Consider the following 13,675-nt stretch of genomic DNA (forward strand, 5'->3'; position numbering starts at 1 on the left):
TTCTCTTTCTCTTTCTTTCTCTGTCTCTCTGTCTCTTCCTCTCTGACTTTGTCTCTTTGTCTCTTCCTCTGTCTCCGTCTCCTTCTCTGACTTCCTGTCTCTTTCTCTCTTTCCTTTCTGCTGCCACTGCCAGCTGCCTATGCTGCTGCTCTCCCTTCTCCTTCCCCTTTTTGATGACTTTGGCAGTGTAAGACTGACACCTTCTTCGGTTTTTGTGCTGCGTGCAGTAACTCCACGATTTCCTTGTGGTATTTAATAGGGGTTCCCAGAGGTTAGGAACTCCCTTTCTTTCCATATTGCAGCATGGGCATGTAGGATTAGATAAGCATACTTGCCATCTGTATACACATTTATTCTTTTTCCCTTTCACAGTTCTAAGGCTCAGGTAAGTGCCACTAGTTCTGCTAACTGGGCACTGGTCCCTCAGGGAAGCGGCTTACTTTCAAGTACGGTACATCACTAACTATGGCACAACCTGCCCTTCGTATCCCATTCTCCAAAAATGAACTTCCATCAGTACATAGGTTAAGGTCAGGATTAGCTACGGGGACTTCTAAGAGATCATCTCAGGTGGCATAATTCTGGACTACAACCTGTTGGCAGTCATGCTCGATTGGTTCCCCATCCTCTGGGAGAAAAGTGGCAGGGTTGAGGGCCACACACATACGTATTTGAAGCACCAGTCCCTCAAGGAGTAGCGCCTGGTATCTAAGTAGGCAGTTGTCTGATAGCCATCAACTTCCTTTGGCACTTAGTATGCCATTTACATCACGAGTAGTCCAGACAGTGAGATCCTTTCCTTGTATTGTCTTGACAGCCTCTGATACTAAGATGGCCACCACCGCAACTACCCATAAACAGTGAGGCTGGCCTTTTGCTACTACAACAATTTCCTTACTTAGGTATGACAGTGGTTGTGGGGTTGTCCCACGAGTCTGAGTAAGGACTCCAAGAGCTATCTCTGCTCTCTCTGTGACATATAAAGGGAAGTTTTGTCCTGTCAGAAGGCTTAAAGCTAGAGCTTGTACTAGGGCCTGCTTTAAGGTTTTGAAGGCTGTTTCTGCCTCTGGTTCCCATACTACTAGGTGAGTCTTTGCCCTCTGGGTTTCCTTGATTAGAGTATCGAGGGGCCTGGCTGTCTCACTGTATCCAGGGATCCATAGTCAGCAGAAGCCGGTGATTCCAAGGAACTCCCATTACTGTTTTAATGTCTTAGGGTGAGGATAAGCCAGTAGAAGCTGTATTTGTTCCTTGCTGAGGGGCCTGGTCCCTCTGGCTAAGATTAGGCCTAGATATTTGACCTACTGTAGGCAAAGCTGGGCCTTCAACCTAGACACCTTGTACCCTTGATTAGCTACAACGTTCAAGAGATCTAGAGTAACCGGCTGGCAAGAGGCTTCTGAACTGGTAGCCAAAAGTAAATCATCCACATACTGAAGGACCAGAGTGCCTGGACTTGAGAAGTGGCCTAGATCTTGGGCCAGTGCCTGACCAAACAGGTGAAGGTTATCTCTAAACCCTTGGGGCAAGACTGTCCACATAAGTTGGGACGTGTGGTCTGTGGGATCCTCAAAGGCAAAGAGAAACTGGGAGTCAGAATGCAGGGGAATACAGAAGGCATCCTTGAGGTCCAGAACAGTGAGCCATCCTGTTTCCTCTCGTATTTGAGAGAGCAGGGTATAGCGGCTGGGTGCAACTGGATATAGAGGAATTACTGCCTCATTGATGAGTCTAAGATCTTGCACTAGTCTCCACTGACCGTTCGGTTTTTGTGCTCCTAGAATTGGGGTGTTGCAGGGACTGCTGTGTTTCCTTACTAAGCCTTGAGCTTTTCAATGTTTAGCAATACCCTGTAAACCTTTATGAGCTTCAGGCCTTAAGGGATATTGCCTTTGATAAGGAAAAGTGGTGGGGTCTTTTAGCCTGATTTGGACTGGGTGGGCATTTTTTGCCCTTCCAAATTGTCCTTCCAATGCCCAGACTTCAGGGTTGATTCCTTCCTCAAGTAGGGGACAACAAATGGCTAACTTGTTCCCCATATTCACGTAGATAACAGCTCCAGCCTTGGCTAATATATCCCTCCCTAATAAGGGTGTGGGACTTTCAGGCATAACAAGGAAGGTGAAAAGAGCAAAGTCTCCCAATTACAACTGAGGAGGTGGGAGAAATGCCTGGTTACAGGCTGTCCCAGGATTCCTCAGATGGTAACGACCTTGAGGGCAGTCGTCCAGGACAGGAGATTAACACTGAGAAGGCCGCACCAGTGTCCAGGAGGAAGTCAGTTTCCTGGCCCTCAATGGTTAAATGTAGCTGGGGCACAGTGAGGGTGATGACATGAGTTGGCACTTGCCCCCGGCACCCTCAGTCCTGTTGTTGGATCATCTGGTTGGGGGCTTCTGACCCGGAGAACCTTCATCCTCTGGGGCAGTGCACCTTCCAGTGATCGCCTCGGCACAGTGGACATGGACGAGGGGGCGGCTTGTTTCTCATTGGACAATCTTTTTTAAAGTGTCCTAGTAAACCACACTGATAACAAGCCCTACCAAGTGATTGGCCTACTCCATTTTCTGTCTTCTCTGAACCACCAAGGTTTGTTTGTCTGAGGGCCATGACTAAGGCTGCGGCCTTTCTCCGATCTCGCTTTTCCTTTTGGGCCTGTTCCTCTTGGTCCCTATTATAGAACACCAAGGTTGCCAGGTTTAATAATGCCTCCAGATTTTGTTCAGGGCCCAGGGCTTGCTTTTGGAGATTTCTCCTGATATCTGTGGCTGATTGGCTAACAAACTTATCTTTTAGACTCTATTGACCCTCGTGATTCAGGTGACAGGGGAGTATATTTTTTTAAGGCCTCCCCATAGCCACTCGAGGAAGACAGAAGGATTTTCTTCCTTTCCCTGAGTTATGGTGGATATCACTGAATAATTCACGGACTTTTTCCTAATTCTCCTTAGTCCTTCTAGAACACAGGTCAACAGATGTTTATGACTCCAGTCCCCATGATCTGAGTCAAAGTCCCAGTGGGGATCCATACTGGGGTGGCTTGCTGACCGGTAGAGAATTTATCCCTTTCTTTGGCTGTCATTCTATCATTTACTTGACTAAGATACCAAGTATCTCCAAACTCTCAGGCTGCAGCTAAAGTCACATTCTTTTCATTAAAGGCCAGGGTTTGCTCTAACAGTAACATGACATCTCTCCAAGCAAGGTTGAAGTTTTGCCCTAGACCCTATAGGACATCTATGTACCTATCAGGATCATCTGAAGACTTCCCCAGGTCTGCCTTGATCTGCTTTAAATCAGAGAGGAAGAAGGGGACATATACCCAGGTTGGGCCAAATTCCCCTCCCCCTACAGCTTGTAGAGGACATAACCAATTTCCTGGGGGTTTTTGTGGTGCTTTGGAGATTTCTTTGTTTATTTCCTTCTAGGCAGGGGAGATTAGAGGAGGAGTATCATCAACAGGAAGGGGAGCTATAGGGAGGCTAGAATATGGGGGTAAGCTGAGAGGTCTTCCTGTGGGATGTAAATTACAAGCTTTGCATAGTTGTGTATTCTCCTTCAATGAAAAGAAAGCTTGGACATAACGTATTTCACTCCATTTGCCTTCCCTCTTGCAGAAAAGGTCAAGCTGCAAGACAGTATTGTAATTTGTACTTCCCTCAGGTGGCCATTTTTCCCCATCAGAGACAGAACATTGGGGCCAGACCATAGTGCAGAAAAAATGAGCCACCTTTTTTTCAGGGTTTGCGGGTCAAATTGGTCCCAGTGGCTTAGGATGCATTTCAAGGGTGAGCCTGTTGATGCCTGAGCATTTCCCATCTGAAAGACAAACCTGCCCATGGTTTCAGTTTGTTTTGTTTCTCCCCCTGCCCAAGAACCTGCAACAGTCCCTGGACCCTGCTGATCAGAATAGTTGCGCTCACCAACGCAGCAGCAGAAACAACCCGTCCAAGAACCCACAACGGTTCCTGGACCCTGCTGATCGGAATAGTTGCACTCACCGATACAGCATCAGAAACACTAGTTTTCCTCCCAGACCACAAAGAGGACGGAGGAAGGTCGGATTTAGTGGCCCTTACCGATGCATTCTCGAAAACCTCCACCCTTGGCTGTCCTCCTAGACCACAAAGAGGACCGAGAAAAATTGGATTTAGTGGCCCTTATCAACACATTCTCAAAAACCTGTTAAGAGTCCTAAGCATTCTCCTGTTAGTACTGGGACTTCGCCCATGTCCTATAAAGATGTTATGCCCCAAAAGCAAAGTGGAGGGCCATACCCTGAGGGAGGGAAGAGATCTCCAGGGTTGGAAGAGTGACACCTGTTGTCCTCACTTATATGAATAGGAAGGAAACGATTTCTGAGGCTCCCGATATCCTAGCTTCAGGAATAGCTTTTGTTAGGCCTGCTTGTCTGAGGAGGGATCCTAAAATTCTGGATAGTCCCCCCTACGATGGGGTTTTGGGCAAAAATTATGTCTTTCTGATTGGTGACTCTGGGTACCTAAAGAAGGTAACAGAGTCCTGAAGTTTATACTAGAAATCAGTCTTATAGGAGAAATTAGAAAAGTACCAGAAACAGGGAGTGATTTTTAGAAGCAGGACCAATCTTGGAGAAGAGAGGCAAGAGGAAGTTTGTCTGACAGGCGTTAGGACCCAGGAGGTAAGGGTCAGGGTAGATAGAATAGATGGGCGAGTCTCGCTTGGGCAACACGACTTTGAGAGTTCCGCTCAAGGCCACAGGGCCAACCAACTTGTTGTCAGGACCCCGGAGCTCAATGGTTTTCCCCTCTGTCGACCCTCGGCTCAGCCCAGAAGTACAGGAAAAGCAGAAGCTGGGTCCAGGCAAACCAACGCTCCCAACTCCGAAGAGTCGGGGGTTATTAGAGAGTCCTTTGCCAGAAAGCCTGACATCCATGTCTTTAGTCTGGCAGCCACACTAGTCACTTTTAACTAGCCAACAGGTGCCTGGTATTTGGCCCCCAAATTCTAAGGAAAAATAGGTCATAATAGCAAGTGAAAGGTGGTGTGGAACCAAAGAGTGAGCAGCAGCAAGATTTATTGCAAAGAGCAAAAGAACAAAGCTTCCACAGCACGTAAGGAAACCCCAGAGGGTTGCTACTGCTGGCTAGGGCAGCCTGCTTTTATTCGCTTATCTGACCCCACCCACATCCTGCTGATTGGTCCATTTTACAGAGAGTTGATTGGCCCATTTTACAGAGAACAGATTGGTCCATTTTGACAGGGTGCTGATTGGTGTGTTTACAAACCTTTAGCTAGACACAGAATGCTGATTGGTGCATTTACAAACCTTTAGCTAGACACAGAGTGCTGACTGGTGTATATACAAACCTTGAGCTAGACCAAGAGTACTGATTGGTGTGTTTACAATCCTTTAACTAGAGGCAGAGTGCTAGACAGAAAAGTTCTCCAAGTCCCCACTAGATTAACTAGACACAGAGCACTGATTGGTGCCTTTACAGACCTTGAGTTAGACACAGAGTGCTGACTGGTGCATTTACAATCCTTTAGCTAGACATAAAAGTTCTCCAAGTCTTCAGGGGACTCAGGAGCCTAGCTGGCTTCACCTAGTGGATCCCAGGCAGTGGCGTGGGCAGAGCTGCCCGCCAGTCCTGCCTGCTCCAGCACTCCTCAGCCCTTGGGAGGTTGATGGGACTGGGTGCTGCAGAGCATGGGGTGGTGCCTGTCGGGGAGGCTCGGAGGGAGCCCACGGGTGGGGGTCTTGGGCATGGTGGGCTGCAGGTCCCAAGCCCTGCCCCACCAGGAGGGGCTGAGGCCCAACAAGAATTAGAGCGGCATGGGCCGGCGGCACGGCTAGGGGACCCTGGGCACCCTCCACAGCTGGTGGCCCGGGTGCTAAGCCCCTCACTGCCCGGGCTGGCAGCGCCTGCAGGCGCTCCCAGTGCGGGGCCCGCCGAGCCCGCGCCCACCCGGAACTCGCGCTGGCCAGGCCGCTCGCAGCCCCGGTTCCCGCCTGCGCCTCTCCCTCCACACCTCCCGGCAAGCAGAGGGAGCCGGCTCCGGCCTCCGCCAGCCACAGAGGGGCTCCCACAGTGCAGCGGGCTGAAGGGCTTCTCAAGCGCGGCTAGAGCCGAGGCCGGGGAGGTGCCCAGAGCCAGCGAGGGCTGCTAGCGTGTTGTCACCTCTCACTAGTAGATGAAACTTCCAGATGGCGCTACTAAATATAATAAGATGCTAATAAGGCAAACAAAAGTTTTTAATAATACTAACAGACCAGTTTTGCATAATCATAATGATAGGACACCAGCTATAGGGGATTCTAAAAGTGCATCCCTGGGGGAGGTTCCAGGCTATAAAATCCAAAAATCTAGTTGACATAACAAGTTAAGTTTAACTACAAAGAAGGAAGCAAAGCCTGATGACCAGTGGCTTGGGTCTGAATCACCTTGGAAATCCCTTGCCCTAACAAAAGCCCAGATTATTTAGCTCAGATTTTTTTTTTCTTTTTAGACGGAGTTTTGCTCTTGTTGCCCAGGCTGGAGTGCAGTGGCACGATGTCGGCTCACTGCAACCTCCACCTTCCAGTTTCAAGTGATTCTCCTGACTCAGCCTCCCGAGTAGCTGGGATTACATGCACCTGCCACATTTTTGTATTTTTAGTAGAGACACGGTTTCACCATATTGGCCAGGCTGGTCTCAAACTCCTGACCTTGTGATCCCCCTGCCTCAGCCTCCCAAAGTGCTGGGATTACAGGCATGAGCCACTGCGCCCAGCCTTAACTCAGATTATTTAACCTCAGCTGCTTTAAGAATTTGTGGCAGATCACGCCTGTAATCCCAGCACTTTGGGAGGCTGAGGTGGGCGGATCACGAGGTCAGGAGATCGAGACCATCCTGGCTAACACAGTGAAACCCCATCTCTACTAAAAATACAAAAAAATTAGCCGGGCGAAGCGGCGGGCACCTGTAGTCCTAGCTACTCCGGAGGCTGAGGCAGGAAAATGGCGTGAGCCCAGGAGGCGGAGCTTGCAGTGAGCCGAGATCGCGCCACTGCACTCCAGCCTGGGGGCAGAGCGAGACTCCGTCTCAAAAAAAAAAAAAAAAAAAAAATTGTGGCAGAAACTGCCAGTTAACTTCCAATATCCATTTTCCCATTCTTCCATGATAGGTCTTTGGCCACCAAGAAAAAAGGCTACATTTCACAGCCTTTCTTATAGGGAAGTGTAGCCATATAACCCTTCAGCAAGCAGTATTTTCTGGACGGTGGGATGTGAGCAGGAGTAATGTACATCATCTCCCTCTCCCTCCCCTTTTTAACCCAGGCAGCCTGCCCTTAGGGGGCAGGAAGGAGGGGCAGGGGGTACTAAGTTCTTAACCATAGCGATTTTTGTGTTATATGGCCATTTGATCCAGCTTGCTCTTCTGCCATCCCTAGGTGGTTGCCCTCATATCATCACAGTTCAAAATGATTGCTGCCCTCTCTCCAGAATGATTCCTGGAAGAGAATAGATGGCAAGGCAGTCAATGGCTTCAGATCCCAAACTCTGAACACTATATTCTACTGCCCTCTAGTGGAATGTTCCGGTACTTGACACAATCATTGCATAACTACGTTGGCGAGAATGAAAGCTGTACGTGAAAAGGGCCACCAAGCCATGGATCGGTGTGCGAAAAGAACAATATTGGGACACACAGAAGGCTATCTGCAGAGCCTAGAAGAGAAGTCACAACGATTCCCTCCAGCTCGGGACTCTTGCCAATTCTTTGGTGAAAAGAACTGAAAGTCGGTATCAGAACTGAATACAGAAAACCCACGGTGGCTTGCCTAAATTTCTGTCTCTGCCATTTGCGTTATAAACATATTGACTGAGCATCCACCTAGTGCCAGGCACAGCCCTGTCTCTATGATCAAGACAAACAAGGCCCCTTCTTTCAAAGGTGTACATTCTAAGGGGAGAGGAGGGTAAGGGTGGGCGAAGGAAAAGACAGTAACAAGAAATGAACCAACATGAGGCTGGGTGAGGTGGCTCACACCTGTAATCCCAGCACTTTGGCAGTCAGAGGCGGGTAGATCACTTGAGGCCAGGAATTCAAGACCAGACTGGCCAACATGGCAAAACCCTGTCTCTATTAAAAATACAAAACTTAGTCAGGCGTGGTGGCATGCACCTGTAATCCCAGCTACGGCAAGAGGCTGAGGCAGGAGGATCACTTGAACCCAGGAGGCAGAGGCTGCAGTGAGCCAAGATCGTGCCACTGCATTCCAGCGTGAGTGACAGAGTGAGACTCTGTCAGAAAAAAAAAAAAAAAATCAACACGAGTGGTGTCAGATAAAGGTAAACGGGGGGGGGGGGGGCAGATTGTGGATATTTTTAAATGCATTGGAGAGTTTTAACAGAGAGAGAACATGCTTGGATTCAGGTTTCTAAAACACCACTCTGGCTTCTAGGTGGAGGATGAATTGTACAAGACAGGGATGGAGGAGGGAGACCAGCTGGAAGATGGGTGTAGGGGTCCGGAGGAGCGGTGATGGTAGCTTGAATTAGAAAGGAAGCAGCAGAGAATGAGGAGTGAAAAGACTGGTTTCCATTGTGAAAGTAAAGCCAACAGGCCTTAGTCTGTTCATGCTGCTACCATAAAAATACAATAGACCGGTGGCCAATAAAAATCAGAAATGGATTTCTCACAGTTCCAGAAGCTGGAAATCTGAGATAGGTGCCAGCTTGGTCAGGCTCTGGTACAAGCCTTTTTCCGGGTTGAAGACTACTGTCTTCTCATTGTCTCCTCACATGACAGACAGAAGGCTGGAGAGCTCTCTGTGGCTCTTATTCAAGGGCACGAATCCTATTCATGAGGGGTCTACTCTTATCATCTAATTATCTTCCAAAAGTCCCACCTTCTAATACTGTTCTATTGAGGGTTAGAATTTCAACATAAGAATTTGTGGGGGACGCAAACATTCAATCCATTGCAGGGGAGTTGAGGGAAAGGCAAAAATCCAGGAGTTATATATAGTTCTCATTTTAGACCAGGAGTTCCATCATTCTCAATATATCCTTTTTTTTGCTTAAAAAAATTCCAATTGGCCAGGCACGGTGGCTCACGCCTGTAATCCCAGCACTTTGGGAGGCTGAGACGGGCAGATCATGAGGTCAGGAGATCAAGACCATCCTGGCTAACACGGTGAAACACTGTCTCTACTAAAAATACAAAAAATTAGCTGGGTGTGGTGGTGGGCGCCTGTAGTCCCAGCTACTCGGGAGACTGAGGCAGGAGAATGGTGTGAACCCGGGCGGTGGAGCTTGCAATGAGCAGAGATCGCACCACTGCACTCCAGCCTGGGGGACAGAGTGAGACTCTGTCTCAAAAAAAAAAAAAAAAAAAAAATCCCAATTTAAGGAAATGTCTAGGTGACTGGTCTGGATGGATCCCACCTAACGCTGAAATGATTCTTGATTCAGGAATGGGCAAAACCAGGTAAGAAGCCCTCTTCTTGGACTCACTGCAGCTGTGCAAATGACTCATTGGGCTTCTTCGGTCCCTAGCCTGGAGCAGAGTAGGAAGAGCCAGCTCCCAGTGGCCCAGCATCCTCCAGGCATGCAAGGTGTGTCAGTCCTCATCCCAAAAGCCCACTGCCTAAGAGGCTTTAGAGACAGCTTGGAATAAGCCCTCTACAGGAGTCCTAAGGATATCCCCTCTTCCCAGCCTCAGTCAACAGCTCAGTATTTTGTCATAGGAACACTTGCTAAAGGAAAAACCCCTCCAGCCTCCAGGTCCTTAATCCACACCTGAGGGCAAAGAAGGGTGCAGGTGAAATGACTGACCTGCGGCTAAAACTGGGATAGCCTTTAACCCATCAGGCAAACCCTAGAGTCAACAGTTTTTAAAAACATTAAAGCTGAAGGGGCAACTTCAAATACCTCCTTTATTAGATGAACAAAAGTAGTTTTTCTAACTACTTAGAAATATAATGTCCCAAATTCTACTCTTTTCATCTTTCAGGGGTATGTCATGGGTTGAACTGCGGCCCCAAAAAAGATATAGTGAAGTTCTCAGAACGTGACCATGTTAGAAATAGGGCTGTTACTGATGTGATTTGTCAGGATAAGGTCCTACTGGAGCAGAGTGGGCCCCTAACCCAATATGACTGGTGTCCAGGCAAGAAGACACAGACACACAAGGAGAACACCATGTGGAGATGGAACACTGCAGAGATGCATCCACAAGCCAAGGAATGCCTGGGGCTACCAGAAGCAAAGACAGAGGCATGGAACAGATGCTCCCCCGGAACCCTTAGAAGGAACCCACCCTGCTCTGATCTATATTGATAAGGAGAATGGAGAACCAGGTATCCAGGCAGCCCCTAAAGATAGGCTGAAGCTGGGATCTGGACCTTCAATCAAAGCCGTAAAGGGGAGATCTCAAGTTTCAACACCATGTGTTGGCAAAATGTCCGGTGCTTTACCAGCCTTACCTAAAGCTACCAGAAAGGCTTTTGGAACTGTCAACAAGGCTACAGAAACGCGAGTAAAGACCAACAGACTCCTCAAACTAAAACACCCAAATTTCTCTGCCAAAAAGATGACCAGGAAGACTGTTGAAGCAAAAAGCTCTGTTCCTGCCTCAGATAATGTTATCCAGAAATAGAAAAATTATTTCACTTCAATCTTCTAGATTTTGAGAGTTTTAACCAACCTGAAGAGCACCAGATTACAGGCCTCCCCTTGAGTGGAGTACCTCTTATGATCCTTGATAAGGAGAGAGAGCTTGAAAAGCTTTTTCAGCCGGGCCTGCCTCCACCTGTGAAGATGCCCTCTCCATCATGGGAACCCAATCTGTTGTAGTCTCTTTCAACCCTTCTGTTGACACTGGATGTTGAATTGCCACCTGTTTGCTATGACATAAATATATATATATATATTTTTTTTTTTTTTTTTTTTTTTGAGACGGAGTCTTGCTCTTGTTGCCCAGGCTGGAGTGCAATGGCGCGATCTCAGCTCACCACAACCTCCACCTCCCAGGTTCAAGCAACTCTCCTGCCTCAGCCTCCCAAGTAACTGGGATTACAGGCATGCACCACCACGCCCAGCTAATTTCGTATTTTGAGTAGAGACAGGGTTTCTCCATGTAGAGGCTGGTCTCAAACTCCTGACCTCAGGTGATCTGCCCACCTCGGCCTCCCAAAGTGCTGGGACCACAGGTGTGAGCCACCGTGCCTGGCCATGCTATGACATAAATATTTAAATTTCTTGATGCTTTAGGGTTTATGTGTATTTGTATTAATAAAGCATTCTTTGTTTAACAAGAAAAAAAACTCACCCTGCTAACACCTTAATTTTGAACTTCCAGCCTCCAGAACTGTGAGACAATAAATTTCTGGGTTTTTTTTCAATCACACAGTTTGGTGGACCATGTTACAGCAGCCCTAAGAAACTAATGTAAAGTCAACTGAGTGGAGAAGTTGAGCACTGACGCACAGTGGCAGGTCACTCGTAAAATCTGCTCTCCTGTCAGGAACCCGGGCACATCTAGGATGTGAAACTGGGGAGACCTAGGGTTCAATGCTAGCATACTCTTGTGTTTACTCCAGAAATGTTATTAACTTCTCTAGGCCCTTCTTCTAGGAAAACAAAGGGAGAATGGGATCAAGCCATCTAACTCAAAATCCTACTGAGACATTTATGTCAGTTTCATTGATGATTTGGGAACATACACATTAGTTTTAAGGTGTTTAGGGGTTTTTTAACTAATTTATATGGGTCCTTTTGGTTTTTGGGGTTTTGTTTTTTGGTTTTTGTTTGTTTGGTTTTGTGTGTGTGTGTGTGTGATTTTTTTGTTGTTGTTTTGTTTTGTTTTTTGTTTTGTTTTTGAGACAGGGTCTCATTCTGTTGCCCAGGCTGGAGGGCAGAGGTGTGATCATAGTTCACTGCCACCTCTGCCTCCCAGGTTCAAGCAATCCTCCTACCTCAGCCTCCCGAGTAGCTGGAACCACAAACGTGCACCATCATGCCTGGCCAATTTTTTGTATTTCTTGTGATAGAGACGGGGTTTCACTATGATGCCCAGGCTCATCTCAAACTCCTGAGCTAAAGCGATCCACCTGCCTTGGCCTCCCAAAGTGCTGGAATTACAGGCATGAGCCACCACACCTGAGCTATTTTTTTATTTTTAATTTTTGTGGGTATACAGTAGGTGTATATATTTATGGGATACATGAGATGTTTTCATACAGACATAGAAAGTGAAATAATCACATCATGGAGAATGGGGTCTCCACCCCTTCAAGCATTTATCCTTTGTGTTATGAACTATCCAGTTACATTGTTTTAGTTATTTTTAAACATACAATCAAGTTATTATTGGCTATAGTCACTCTATTGTGCTGAAAATAGTAGGTCTTATTCATTCTTTCTAATTTTTTTGTGCCCATTAACCATCCCCATTGTATTGTTTTCACACGACTGATAAAGACATACCCAAGACTGGTCAATCTACAAAAGAAAGAGGTTTAATGGACTTACAGTTCCATGTGGCTAGGGAGGCCTCACAATCATGGCAGAATGCAAGAGGCACTTCTTACATGGCGGCAACAAGAGACAGAATGAGAGCCAAGAAAAACGGGTCTCCCCTTATCAAACTGTCAGATCTCACGATACTTACTGTCTACCAGGAGAAAGGTATGGGAGGAACTGCCCCCCGTGATTCAATTATCTCTTACCAGGTCCCTCCCACAACACATGGAAATTATGAGAGTACAATTCAAGATGAGATTTGGGTGGGGACACAGTGAAACCGTAACACCCGTCTCCCCCACAGCCCCCCAATGTTTGGGTTTATTATCATAAATTGGGAAATAAATCTACGATTAACCTTCAAGGTAATTCAATTCATTTTACGTCTTATGTATATTAGACTTTGGGGGCTGTGGTAGGCAGCTTCTAAGGTACCCCAGTGATTCCCACCTCCTGGTATTGGAACCCTTATGTAATCCCTCCCTCTTAAGTGTGGATTGCATTTACTGCCTTGCTTCTAACAAATGGAAAACAGCAAAAGTGACAAGCTGTCACTCCCAAGATTCCATTATAAAAGGACTGTGGCTTCCATCTTGAGAGTCAGAGTCGCTCTTTCTCACAGCTCACTCCAGAGGAAGTCAGCTGCCATGCTGTGAGGTAGCCATGCAGAGAGGCTCACACGGTAGGGGACTGAAACCTGACAATGACCACATGGAGTTGGATCATCTGCCCCAAAAGAGCCTTTAGATAAAACCCTGGGTCTAGCCACCAGCTCGACGGCCACCTCATGAACGACCCTGGGCCAGAGACCTCCAGCTAAGCCAGGTTCAGAATCCTGACACACAGAAACTGTGAGCTAGTACAAAGGTGCTGTTTTAAATCACCAAGCCAGGGTTGGTGGAGGGAGTCATTTGCCACACAGTAATAATGAATAGAGAGATGTCCTGTGGGAATCTGAGTTTTTGCAGCAGGGTCTGAAATGGGTATCCTGAAGACGGGAGCTTGGATTTTCCTCTAATGGCATGGAAATGAAAAGAACAGACTGAGGTCAGGGTCAATTTCAGCACAAGGCATGAAACATACACTTTGGGTGTGTGTGCTTCACGACACACCTCCCCCCCAGCTCTCCCGGTGCCTGCTTCCTCCCATATCCACACTCCTTTTTTTTTCTTTTTTAACTTTTA

The 13,675-nt window shown here is 47.4% G+C and overlaps 1 pseudogene; it reads left to right on the forward strand.

Annotated features, from left to right (window-relative positions):
* Positions 1 to 9,984: 9,984 nt before the first annotated feature.
* Positions 9,985 to 10,858, forward strand: LOC117080743 (annotated as a pseudogene).
* Positions 10,859 to 13,675: the final 2,817 nt, after the last annotated feature.

This window comes from Trachypithecus francoisi, unplaced genomic scaffold (genome assembly GCF_009764315.1).
Source record: "Trachypithecus francoisi isolate TF-2019V2 unplaced genomic scaffold, Tfra_2.0 Lachesis_group8, whole genome shotgun sequence".
NCBI classification, from domain to species: Eukaryota; Metazoa; Chordata; class Mammalia; order Primates; family Cercopithecidae; genus Trachypithecus; species Trachypithecus francoisi.